Source organism: Raphanus sativus, chromosome 6, assembly GCF_000801105.2.
Source record: "Raphanus sativus cultivar WK10039 chromosome 6, ASM80110v3, whole genome shotgun sequence".
NCBI classification, from domain to species: domain Eukaryota; kingdom Viridiplantae; phylum Streptophyta; class Magnoliopsida; order Brassicales; family Brassicaceae; genus Raphanus; species Raphanus sativus.
Genome location: NC_079516.1, coordinates 14,352,025 through 14,365,727, shown reverse-complemented (window position 1 = coordinate 14,365,727; position 13,703 = coordinate 14,352,025). Strand labels below are relative to the sequence as shown.

At 28.7% G+C, this 13,703-nt stretch overlaps 1 long non-coding RNA gene across 1 annotated transcript; it reads left to right on the top strand.

Moving 5' to 3' along the window:
- Positions 1-834: 834 nt before the first annotated feature.
- LOC130496079 (uncharacterized) lies at positions 835-2,918 on the top strand. Its single transcript, XR_008935111.1, has 4 exons — positions 835-1,076; positions 1,173-1,448; positions 1,596-1,673; positions 1,835-2,918. It is a non-coding gene; the product is annotated as an uncharacterized LOC130496079 (long non-coding RNA).
- The last annotated feature ends 10,785 nt before the right edge of the window (positions 2,919-13,703 follow it).

Here is a 13,703-nt window from a genome sequence, read left to right as displayed (position 1 = left end):
GGATTTTTCTCTTTTCTAAAGGTGTACACAAACACACCTGTGGATTCCACTTCAAAAAAATTGTTTTTAGTGACAAGTTTTCTTATTTATGAAATGGGCTTATAAATTTATTGTTTTAGAGAAAATGAGCTTATTGGTTTACTACGATGATCATTTTAATATATATATAATTTTAAGAAAATCAGTATAGTCGGAGAACTGTGTGGCCAAGAGGAGTAGAGTTGGAGCAATATGTTGTGCAGCCGTGCAGGAGAGCGTGGCGGAGGGATCTGAGCGGAAGTTGGTGGGATATAGGGAGAAATCGAGGAAGACATGATCGGTGATTGTTACGTCTGAGAAAGAAAGCTGAGGGGACGGAGATACAATGGGGATGAGAATGGATGACGATGCCCTGGTGGATGTTTGCAATACCAGATGCATTGAGAGGTCATGGTATGAGAATGTACAATGGCAAACATGAACAGAGTAAGGTTTTAGACGCTGTGACTCTATGTATTTAGTTTTTGTTTTTGTATTTATGTCCCTGTAATATTTTGGTTACAGCAAATGAACCCAAATTTTTCAAAAGTAAACACAATTTAACACTCAACATTGATATTTTTCAAAATGCTTTTTGCGAATATCAATATACAATACTAAAAGGCAAATATAAGCCATGGAGAGGGTGTCCACGTCCCCATATTAAATCGACGGAAGAGACCTTTTAACCACGTCAGATGCGTCGACTCTAACATTTGGGCTTCGAAACGCCGGCCCGTATCGATCAAATTTGATGAGCCCGTATATCCCATCTGACGCTCTCTTTCTCCTTTGCGCGAAGAACAAACTCTATTTTTCTTCTTTTCTTCGTTTCCTCCGTTAAGAATCTTTCCCCACGAACAATCAATTCCCTCCCCACTCCTGTACATGCTTTAATCCCATTAATGGGCTCTTTTAAAGTCTCTTATGCTCCCACGAACAGGCGCTGTAACACTACCGTCGAAACTTTGTCTTCTCAGATTTTGCAAGGTCAGGAATCGGGATGTGAAAAGAAACGGCAAGCTTATGGGGTCGATCTACTTCTTCTTGATGCTAAGGTACCTCTGGCGATTTTGAAAAACAAAACGGTTCCCTCTTCCTGATTTATAGGTAGCAATAGATTAATTATTCTATGGGTTCATGGTGTTTTTCAGCTTATTCTTTCAATTCAGGCCCGGATTGCAAATCTTCAACGAGTCATATGATTATGAACTGACGTGATCAAATCAGAAGCCAAGCTAATCCCATGAGATCTTCCCGTAAGGGTCAATACCTATGGCAAGACAACTGATTTTACTTCTAATTTATATCATCATATAATTTAAAATTAAAACCGAAAACAATTATAAATGAAATTGTTGGTGTTTATCTATCCTTGCAGGCCCAAATTGCAAACTTTCAAAAGAAAGTTGTTCAAGTAGATATCAAAGGTACCTCTTTTTTCATTAAGCTTTTTTATAAACACTGCCAATTAAAAGTTTAGCGCCAATTCAGTCACTATCAATTTGCCACTGGAAGCCAGAATTAACTTTTATATTGAGAGTTAAAAGAGATGAATTCATTCTTGGATTTTGCAGGTCTTCGTGCCACCACATCCTTTGGTCAAACACTGGATATTTGTCCTGAGAAACGACCAAACTCCTACAGCTATTTCAGTGAGTATATATAGTTTTGATTTCAGGTTTTGTGCAGATACAACCACTGTTAGGTTGTGCGATTGAGTTTTAAAACGAGTATTCAGGAACATGTTTTGCAGTTGGCTACAGTAAATTATCTGACGTTCTTTGAAAGCTGAATTCTTTTGAGATTGTTTCAGGGAATGCAATAGCTGAAATAGGGAGACTTTGATGTTCGAAGCATCTCGAGAGTGGCTGGTATGTCCTTTTTGATACATCTTTCTGTTATTATGTTTGCTTATTTTTCTTGATTTGACACTCTGTCATGGTGATTAAGCCAATGGTTGCTAGAGAAATCATGACTCCAGTGGGTGCTGCTTCTGTTGAATTAATTGAGCGAATTAGTTTTAGTTCTATTGTGCGAGCGTGTCTAATGCCTAATTAGTTTTCTTCAGGCAAAATGGGTCCCAGTTTCGGATATTTCTAAGCACTGTTTTCTTTGTACAACAAAGATGGTACGCGGCATATTTTCGAATTTTCATCTGGTCTTGAGTCTCTTGACCCTCTTTTCTTTGGAGAATGTCAAATCCTTGCATATGTGAAACAGGTCGTGAAAGTTGGTCAAGGAGTGCATGGCTTTGGGAGGAACATCAGCGGGCTGTTTAAGCACACTCTATAGTCGTTGGGAAGCGTGTCAGAACAGAGTCAAACATCACAGCTGGGGCTGTGTCCGTCAGCTCAGCCGCAGTCTTATCCCAATAACATGATTTTCTAGAGGCCCAAGTAGCTATTCCTAAGTGATGTACAAAAAGAGCCAAGCTGATTATCAGCCATTGTCGTCTCAGCTAAGCTTCGTTTCAGGGGAAGGCATAACAGAGATCAACAATGGCATACATCAGTTAGTGCAACTAAGTTTACTTCAATTCAGTTCAATGATATCCTCTTTAACGCGGAGGATCTCTGCATATAAGGATTTGATGACAAAGTGGAAACTCACAATGGGTTTATCACCTTTGCGTTGACCTTTTTCGAACCTTCCAGTCATGGCGAATTCCCAAATCCATATATCCGAATTGAAGCCGGGGCGTAGTAAGCAGGTTGTGGTCACATGTTTGCTTTGGTTTTGGAGATCTAGAATGTTAAAAGAGGAGGAAAGCTAATTGGGGTTGAGATGGTGTTTGTCGCAGAAAATGTTAGTAACTGATCTTTTGTTCCTTATGTATGTAAGTTTTGTTTGTCTTGAACAATAAAAAAATTGTATTTGTAATGAATGTTTTGGATATCCGATTGGGGGGGGGGGGGTAATAATTTTTTATACTCTGATCTGATTGCTTGAGATTCAAATTAATAGATTGAAACATAGTCTTTCATTGCAAGTGTTAAAGCAAGAAAAACATCATCAGCAACCAAAAGAGTGTCAGTTTATATGACGCAATAATCAGCTTTTGTCTCAGGGAGTCAAAAGCTTCACTTTGTCTAAAGCTCTCAAGAGTACAAATCCTCTGTCCGAGAGTCATGAAAAGCTTTTGCATGTAAAAACAGAGATCGTATATACATCCAGTAGTCATGTCGGCATTCTAATTTATAGATATGGTTAAAGATACAGAGGAACAATGATCGATCACATAGTCTAATGTATATTGTTAGAGCTAGAGAGAAACAATGATTATGTTCATGTCTCAACTCAACCAACACTTCAATTATTTGAAAGTGTACATTTTTCTCATGTTAATACTTCGGCATCTCCAGATTCTAAGAAAAAGGTAATTTTAAAGGAGTTTCTAATAATGCAAGTTCATGTCTCAACTCAACCAATACTCAAATTATTAGAAAGTTCACATTTTCCTCATGTTAATACTTCGGCATCCAAAGATTCTAAGAAAAAGGTAATTTTAAAGGAGTTTATAATAATGCAAACACGATGCTACGAGCAGTTAAAATTTGTTCAATGTGTGGAAATATTAGACAACTCATGTTCATAGTTCAATACAGAATCTAATACTCTCTCTATTTCAGATTAATTATTTTTGTAGAAGAAAATTTTTATTTGAAATAAATGTTATTTTATAATTTCAATGCCAAATTTTTAATAAGAAGATTTTCTACTTATTTTTCTATTGGTTGAAACATGGATAGGTATATGGGCAATTATGTTTTTATTTTGAAAATGTGCAAAACAAAATGTTTTCTTAATCTATGTGTATAAACCTAAAACGAATGGAGCAAGTAGTTAAATGACAGCTAAAAAAGAAACTATGAAAAGATCATACAAAAGTTGATGTTAATTTCAATTTAGACAAAAATAAAACTAAAAATATTCTTATTAAATAAAACTATAAAAAAAGAGAAAGATAATATTTAAACCTTTTAACATGAAATAAAAATCATATTTAGAAAATAACAAGTATATTTATTTGAAAAAAATCATAACTAATTTTTCAGATAACATGGTTTATTTAGTCTTCAAATACAATAACATGTATAAATTTAACTAATATGTATATTTTAAAATAATAACAATTTATATTAAATACTTACTCTAACTACTTTAATTATTCGTTAGTATAAGATGGTTATCATTATGTTTGTGGTAAATATGTTTTATGAGGTCAATGTTAAAAATTATTTTCTAAAGGTTAATCAGTATTGTTTTAGAAAATTAATCACTGTCATATATAATTTACAAAAAAAAATAATAAAATAAATAGTGAAAGCTGTTATAAAATATTTAGAATTATTGTTACATATGATTAAGAATAAATTAAGCATTTTAAAAAATTATATCAAAATTGTTCTAATGGTAGAATAAGTATCTATCTTATTAAAGCTGAAGTACAATTTTCGGTGTGTTTGGATACTTGGATAAGAGTCTTAAAAAAATTTGGTGTGTTTGGAAACATGGATTGTAGTCTTTTTAAAAAAATTAATTTTGTTTGGAAACATGAATTGTAGTATTAAACAGAAAAAGTAATGGGCTTAAGTTATTAAGTCCATTATAAAAGAATGTTGTCAATATATATAAGAAAAATACAATATAAAGCCCAATTTGAAATACCAACTCAAATTATGGTTTTTATATTTCATATTAAGTTTTTAAAATATAATATATGTAATTATTTATATGACGATATACATATTAAATACTATTAATTATATGATTATTATATGATGGTACATATAAAATACGATTAATTATATGATGAAATTATACGATATATAATAATGACTAAGGATAGGTTTTCAGACATCCATACGGGCTTGGTTCTGATCGGTTTGCGTTTCGGGTTTTCGAGGTCAAAGATTTCAGTCCTATTAGGATGTTCCTAAATTTTTGTTTGAGTTTGATTCGGATCATTGCGGGTTTGGTTTGGGTTTGGATAACCTATTTAAATTATTTTTAAAATTTTAAATCACTATATATTTTAAATTTCTCAAAATCTATAAATAAAGTAATATATTACCTATAAATTTAAATAACATATGTCAGAATACCTAAGATTAACATATCAATTGGTTTGATTTAAAATTTTGGATACGAAATCAATAATTATTTTAAGTATTTTTGGTGATTTGAGTATACTTTAAATATTTCAGATATTTGTTTTTGACTATCTATATATATTTTCAAGTATTTTAAACCAATTTAAAAGTATCATTCTTGATGTTTTATATACGTTAAATATAAAAATAATTAATATATAAGTATATAAATCTATTTTTAGATAAATTCAGGTACACGAATACTTCGGTTCGGATCCGATTCGGTTCTCTAACTAACAAAATTTTGAATAATTCGAATATTTAATCAATTTGTGTTCAGGTTTGGTACTATATTTACGGATTGGTATCAGTTCTGTTCCTAGGATTCATTTTGCCAAACCCTAATAATTACATGAAAAACAAATATCATCATATTTTTTTAAAAATATACATCCGCGGAGGTGCAGAGATCAAAGTCTATAAACATTTATTTTAACAACAAGCCAAATAAATATGTTCATTGAAGAGCGAATAAAACAAAATTAGAGAAATACATAGTTTACCAGAGACACTCTATGTGTCGAATTTATTATAAAGAAAATTTTATTAAAATAAATAAATTCAATAATTACAAACAAATAATATATTTTATAAAAGTGAAAAATAATATCCGCGCTTTCGAAGCGCGGGTCAAAATCTAGTATTCTGTAAGTATTGTGAACAGAGTAAGGTTATAATATTTTATTTGAACCATAATTTTGGTGCTGATAGGAAAATTAAAATTATATACTTCATAGTTCAACAAAAAAATATAAAACAAATATATACTTCATAGTCCTAGAAGATTATTGCTCAATAATATATTAGTAGTTGTTTATGTATTGTTTATTTGCACAAACCTTTACGACTATAATTTTTTTAAAAGACACAGCTCATACAGTATTTTAAATATAGTTTCACCAAATAACATGAAATGGAGAATTTTTTTTGGGCTTACTGCTTCTGAAAATTTGTAGTAGAAATATGATGAAATGACTGATAAAGAAGGAGCGTTAAGTCAATATATGGAGGGAGCGAAGCAAATGAATTAGAGGAAAGGAGTCATTGTCTTTGGTATGATAAATGAAGGTTGTGTTTACGATTATTGAGAAAATAAAACCATAGTTTTTGTAGTATATAGGCGTCGCGTTTGTATTAGTATTCACAAAGATTAATCCAGCTTAAAGAAAACATACAATATAATTTATTAACTAAAATATGTATTGTTCACATTTGTATATTGTTCTAATTAAAAGAAGTGTGTATCTATATTTATGTGTGTACTTTATCCGACTGATTTTGGTTGTGTATTTTGCCAGAATGTTATTAAACTTAATAATTTGCTAAGTATTCTAATAACATAAACTATACTCCCTCCGTTTTTATTATAAGTCGTTTTAGAATTATGCACATGGATTAAGATAATCATTAATTTCTTAGATTTTCTAGACAAAACATCATTAATTATTTATCTAATCACAATTCAACCAATACAAAAAATGGAAGATATTTTATCATTGGTTATACTGCATTAAGTGTTAATAAATTTTACGTAGAAAACCGAAAACGACTTATAATTTGGAACAAATGAACTTCTCTAAAACGACTTATATTAAGAAACGGAGGAAGTATTGTTCAAAAATCAAAGAAAAACTTTAAATAAAATTTAAATAATATATAATTAGTTTTGGATACAAAAAAATCATGTAAAATTAGTTTTCTTTTTGACTTATCCATGAAAAATTAGTTAAACTGACCAAAAAAAAAATATTTTCACTATTTTTTCATCATAAACCATTAAACATTAAACATTTTCCGCGCGTAGCGCGGACATCGCATCTAGTCTATCTAAAAGCACCATTTAGAATTGCCCCTTAATTTTCACACCTACTTACACTATCATGCCACTTAGAATTAAATAATACTTCATATTTTAATGTTTTTTCTAATTAGATTAATGTGTTTTTCTAAATTAAATTTAAATTAAATACACTTCTCCATTAAATCAATGTCAAAAGTATTTATTTTTATCAGCTTCAAAAAAATACATTTTTATTGGACAAATAATTCATGAAATTATAATATCAACTCTCCATTTAACAAATCTGAACAACAAAAAAATATTACCAAATTTGAACCGAAACTAGATAAATATCCAAACGGATTTACCATTTTGGTATCCAGAAAACCAGAACTAAACTTGATACGAACGAAATATTTCGGATATTCGAATGTATTTGAATCATATTTATATATTTGAATATGTTAACTATTTTTAGAGTTAATATCCAAGATATAAGCTATTTTAAAGTTGTCTAAAATATTTGAAATAAAAAATAGTCAAAAATAAATTTTTAAAATAGATAAACAATAGTCAAAACACCAAAAATATTTAAAACATATATTTATTCTCCATCCAAATATTCAAGTTAAACATGTTTCTAATTTTTAACTTAGATACTTTAGCTTACATTACTCAAATTTATATGTTATATTATTTTTATTTTTAGATTTAGGGAAATTTAAAGTATAAATAAATTTTGAAAATTTAAAAATAGTTTAAACTGGTTATCCGAACCGCAAAGATCCGAGTCATACCGAAACCAAAATTTATAAATACCCGAATAGAGCTGGAATTTTAAACTCAAAAATCTCAAACCCGATTAAATTTTAACCAAATTCGAGTGGATACCCAAATACCCACCCTTAACTTATTCAATGTAAACCGATCAAATATTACAAATACATTATTTATTATAAATAAATAAAAACTTAAACAGAAAATTAATATCAAGATCTAACCACTTAAAAGGTAACAACTGTTTAACTTGGTCAAAATCATTGATTACTCTGAAATTGTAGAACGATGGTTAGAATGACGAACGCGAAAAAAGAAAAACAACAGAGTAGTCCTAAAGAGAATGTAAATCCACAAATTTGTAAAGGATATCTACAGATAAACCCCTAAAATATATAGTACTCCATGTGTACCATTTTAAGTGATGTTTAAGGTTTTTACACAAAGATTAAGAAAATACAAATTTCTATGTAATTTATCTCGGTTACATAAAATTGCATTAAATAAAATCAGTCCAACCAATAAGAAAAACATGTAGTATTTTGTAATTGGTTGCAAATTTTAATTGACATTAAATTTTATTTAGAATTGTGAGAACATCACTAATTATGAAACAAAATAAAAATGTTTAAACATCACTTAAATTGGTACGGAGGGAGTAATTTTTAGGACCACTTATGTCCACTTTCAAATTGCATTAGAATATGATATATTGTTTTAACTATATTAATTTCTGAATAACTCTAACTTTATTTTCGTTTTATTATGTTAAAAACCTTCCAATTTTTTTGGTTGTGAAACGATCTTGATCACTGGGAAGAGTTTGAGTTTTTTAGTAAACTGTTAATTTGAACATATACAATATTATCCTTATTCCGATAATGAGTGCAACTAGTTCATATTATATATTTTTTTTTGTTGTCACTAATCACATATTTTGATTGAGTAAAAGCAGAACAAGCTGAGACAGACGTTGGCAGACAAATTAACGCACAAAAAACACATTTCCATTAAGTTATCTGCTCATCCAAGTACTATATCCCCATCATTGCATATGAAAATCTAAGCAGTCATTAAGAACTTGCATAACAAAAAGGGATTAAATTTATTGTTATTAAACATGCGTATTGTCTCACTTATCAGCCGATTTAAAATACTATCCTCACAAAGAATACCGACTATGACTATCTCCAATAACACTAGACCAAAATCACACAATTTCTTTCTTCGTGTTGACGCAGATTAATTTAGGCTAAAACATCCAACGTCAATCAAACAAACATAAATTAACAGGAGACCAATAACAAAACGTCCTTCACAAATTCAATAACACGACCTATACATTGTTGCTAATGCCCTTACATACAACCCCTCCCCCCCTCCCCAAATGTACAACAACAATTTAAAGAAACACTAGATTTTTATATTTATTTTTTGAGAATTTTATTTTTTATATTTGTGTTTTTTTGTAATTATATTATTTTTAATATTAATTTAATTTAATATAATTTTGATAAATATATTAAATATGTCATATTGCATAACTGTACACTTTTGACATATGCATTTCAGAAATTAATTTTAAAGTTTATTCTTAAAGTTTGCAATATATTATATTTTCTTAATAGTTACCTAACATAATTAATCAAGAATATTTATACCAAAAAACTGACTCGGGATCAACCCGAAAATAAAAGTTTTATACTCTTTTAGACCTGACCTATATACTCGAACGACTCTTATAATGTTATATCCGATACCAATATCAAACTCAACCTGCACCGAAAACCAAACAACATTTTTTAAAAATGTTTGAAATATATATCAATGAGTTAATATGATCTTTACTAACTTTAAGTTAAATCACATTTAATAAATACTTTTAATCGAATAACCTATTTAAAATCCATTAAATTAATTGAGTTTTTATGAATATTAATTTCTATTAAAAATCTACTTATAAAAATTAAATGTCATTAATTTATGAAAATGTAACATCAGTATTTATATTTTTTAAAATAACATGTATTCGTCCCTAATTAATAATGTGAACGAACGTTGTATTTGAAAACATGTATATTTACTTTGGGTTTGTATAAACTGCATATAATTTATAGGTCTTGTACTTATGCCTATTTATTAAATTAGAGTTTTTACAAACTGTATATAACTTATAGATCTTGTACACCTATTTTTTACTTAAATTCGGGTTTGTACAAATATTTATAAGAGAAGAAGGCGACGAAAACAATATTAATTATGATAAAATTTTATTTTTTAGTTAAAAAAATTGTTGCAAAATCTAAGAGCATATTTTACGGGATTGAGAGGTTATATAATCAAATTTCGAAATTGAGTTTAAAATAATTGATTTAATTCGTTGAATGTTCTAATTTGTTGGATATATACTCAGAAAAATAGATATGATCCATATTATTAGGCACTTTAAATGTTCTTATTATTCGAATTTATTCACATAAACTTATAAATAGTTCATTCGATTAGTAGGCACTTTAAATGGTTGTTAGATGCAGAAAATAGATTTTATATTGTCCAGATTATTAGGAACCAAATCGTAAAAAAATAACATATTTTAAAATATCCCCTACATATTCGCTTCTTTATTTAATTTATGTTTAATGTTTGAAAAAACTTATTTATATTGATGTAGTTACCAGGTTTATGGACGCCACCCACCAATCAGTTTAATATTAACGGATTAAAAATTAACTGATAAATACTAATAAGAACATTAGTTTTTAAGAATAAAAACATAATATCATCTGATCCTTCTGTCATTATATTGATCTAATCCCAGCTGGTTTAATCAGCTGATTTTTATAATGTTACCCGCTCTTGTAACAAATTTTTCTGGATCCTTCTGTCATTACGGGCTGTAATAATGAGTATTAGAATTAGAATGTTGACACAAACTTAATAGATATAAAACCAGCTGTTTCCCGAATCTTAACACAATTGTTTTCAAATCTACCACACAAAAAGGCCAACAAATTATGAACAGCGGATTAATCTATCAGTTTCCTGCAAAATAAGAGAATAAACAAATATGTAAACATGAGAAACCTCAAAACAAAAGATGCCAGCACATAGAGATTGATAATCTCAGATAAGTCCATCGTAAGCTACAAACTTTGGGATTCTAAGAAAAAGAAATTGGAGATCGAACCTGACTTCAAAGAGAGCTTTTCCTATCATCCCCACAGGCCACATCCCACTCAAATCCACCTATTTTACCAAAGTGATAATTACCATTTTGATTCGAAGCTCACGTCTTTAGACGGTAGTATATATATATATTAACTAATAGGAATATAGTTACGATAGGGATAGTAAGATTTGGTAAATGAGAATTTTTTTGGCATATTCTCAATTATCGTTAATGATTCACAATATTTTGTTTCAAATTTTTTATTAAAATTAAATTGTAATGGCATTGCTGTAAATAGTTTGAAAAACTAAGGGGATATTTAAAAAATGTCTGCTGTTTTAATTGTATTGATATTATTCACATGGTTATATTCTTCGAAAAATAAAATAACATAAATATATAATTCTGCGTTTTCACGGAGCTCAGCTCCTAGTAAACCTTAATGAGACACATCAAAGCAGAAAATATAGTAGTTTGGGATTTTGATGACAAGAATAAACCCAGTAGTTAATAATATAGATATTGAATATTTTTGAAAAACAAATGAAAGTACTAAAAAGAAAATTTGTCAACATCAAAGTATTAAACTAGAACAGGTTATCTATCAGGCTTATTAGGATTAAGTATACTGGACTAACAAAAAATACGCTATTTGTTATTTTTATATCTGATGGGTGTCTAAAGGGGTTTATTAAATCATGGATTTGAGAGAATTCAATATTTGAGTAAATCCAAGAAAACCCGAGACTTGAAATTTTTCAAAAAACTTTGTTACACGTGTTATGGGTTTTTAGAGAAATTTCAGAGTTTTTGAAAAAATATTTTATATTTTAAATATTTATCTAAAATAATATTTTTCTTTTTAAATTACTATAGTTTGATATTTTTATCATTTTATGAAATATATAAATAGATAAAATTTATTAAAAACCGATTTTCAAATATATTTTTTTTTCATTTCAAACAGTTTTTTTCTCTAAAAATGTAAGCTATTTTTTATTTTATTAAAAAGTTTCGAAATACAATCATAGGAGCTGCTATTTCTTTTTTTTTTAACGTCTTGAAACAACTGAGTTATCAGTAAGGCAGAATAAGAAAGCAAAACCAAAAACATACATCCACGAAGCTCAATCTTAATGGAAAGACTAAAGAGCTTAAAATGCACGTTCTTGATTAATACGGTCAAGTAGCCATGAAAGACCTCCGATCGAAAGGTAAGACTGGAAGAGACCGTTGCGAAGAAGCTGTTATTTCAATCATTGTTTTTTTTTTATTATAAAATATCATCCAAAACCCACCAAATCCCATTTGATAGATTTTATTTACAAAATTCCTATTTTCCAATAACCTGGAATTTGGGAAAACTTATAAAAATGACTAATCCATTAATCTTAGATTTAATATATAATTTGAAATACTAGATACAGTAATAGAGGATTAGAAAAAAACCTCTCAATTACTTGTTCCAATAAGACCCTAAGTGTTTTGGATTACTAAAATTCCAAAAACAATTATGTTAATAATTTTTTTCATTTCATTACAGTAAGAAAATTAATAATTAACACTTGAAAGAGATAAATAAAATAAAAATAGAAAATGATAATTTTCTCCTTCTCTATTAAAAGAGAAGTACAATTTTATCTACTATAAAAAATCACATTTGGCCCAACTAATCAATTACATTATTTACATTAATTTATGAAAATATAATATATCTACAAAATAAAATTATTAAAAAGATATTAATATTAAATAAATTTTACTATAATTTTAAATTCTACTTTTGGTTATAACAAAATATGTTGAGGAAAAAATCTAACAAAATCTTACTATACTAAACATTTTAAATATGTTTTAAAAATGCAGTGATTAATTTCTAAATTAATAATATCCTATTATTATAAATTAATTTTAAATAAAGTTTTATTATAAAAACAAAATAAAATTATATGTTATTTAATCAATTTCTTAATTATATTATATCTACTATATTAAAATAATAGTTATAAATGCATTAAATATGAAAAGTATATTAATTTGGTAAATTGACATATTTAAAAATATTACTTTCACTTAAGTAAATAATCATACCATCACTCACCATTTAAAAGGTTTTAAATATCATCACCGTTTAAACAGATTAAAACTCATAAGTTATCTATTACTATAAAGAAAGGATGTTTCTCTCCGGATGACACGTCAGATTCCAGATCACAAATTCGTTGATCCTGGCGTTGACATTTGTCCTGTTTGCAAAGTGCAGCGTTTCATTAAACTTATTTCGTCATGGGATTCGTTCGTATGTGTGGTTGGGCTTGAAAGTAGAAGGTGTATCTGGCCCAGTTAGATTGTTCTGCGCTCCAATCCTAATTTTGTTTGATTGAAAAAAAGATCGTCTCTCTTCTGCGTCAACGGCGACGAGTTGACGTTTTTGCTTCTCCCTACTATATGAAACGGTCCTGAGTTATGGGTTTGTGTTAACTCCCATTGATACACTCTCCCACTATGTAGTCTTCAATGCTTTGTTTTGATCTGTAAGGCGGTGTCTCTAACCCTATAAAAGGTAACTTTACTTTCGGTAGATCATCATCATCATCATTTGTACTCTTGATTTTGCATACGTTTGTTGATTTTTTTGTATTGTTCATGTTTTGCAGTCACCATCTCCTTCTTCGCCGTCAATCATCGTCGCTCCTCTAACCGGTTAGTTTCTTCTTCTCTTAGTGTAGCACAATGTGATGTATTCTTAATATATACTGAAATTATGATTGTGTTTCGTGTTTCAATTAGATTGCATGTTACC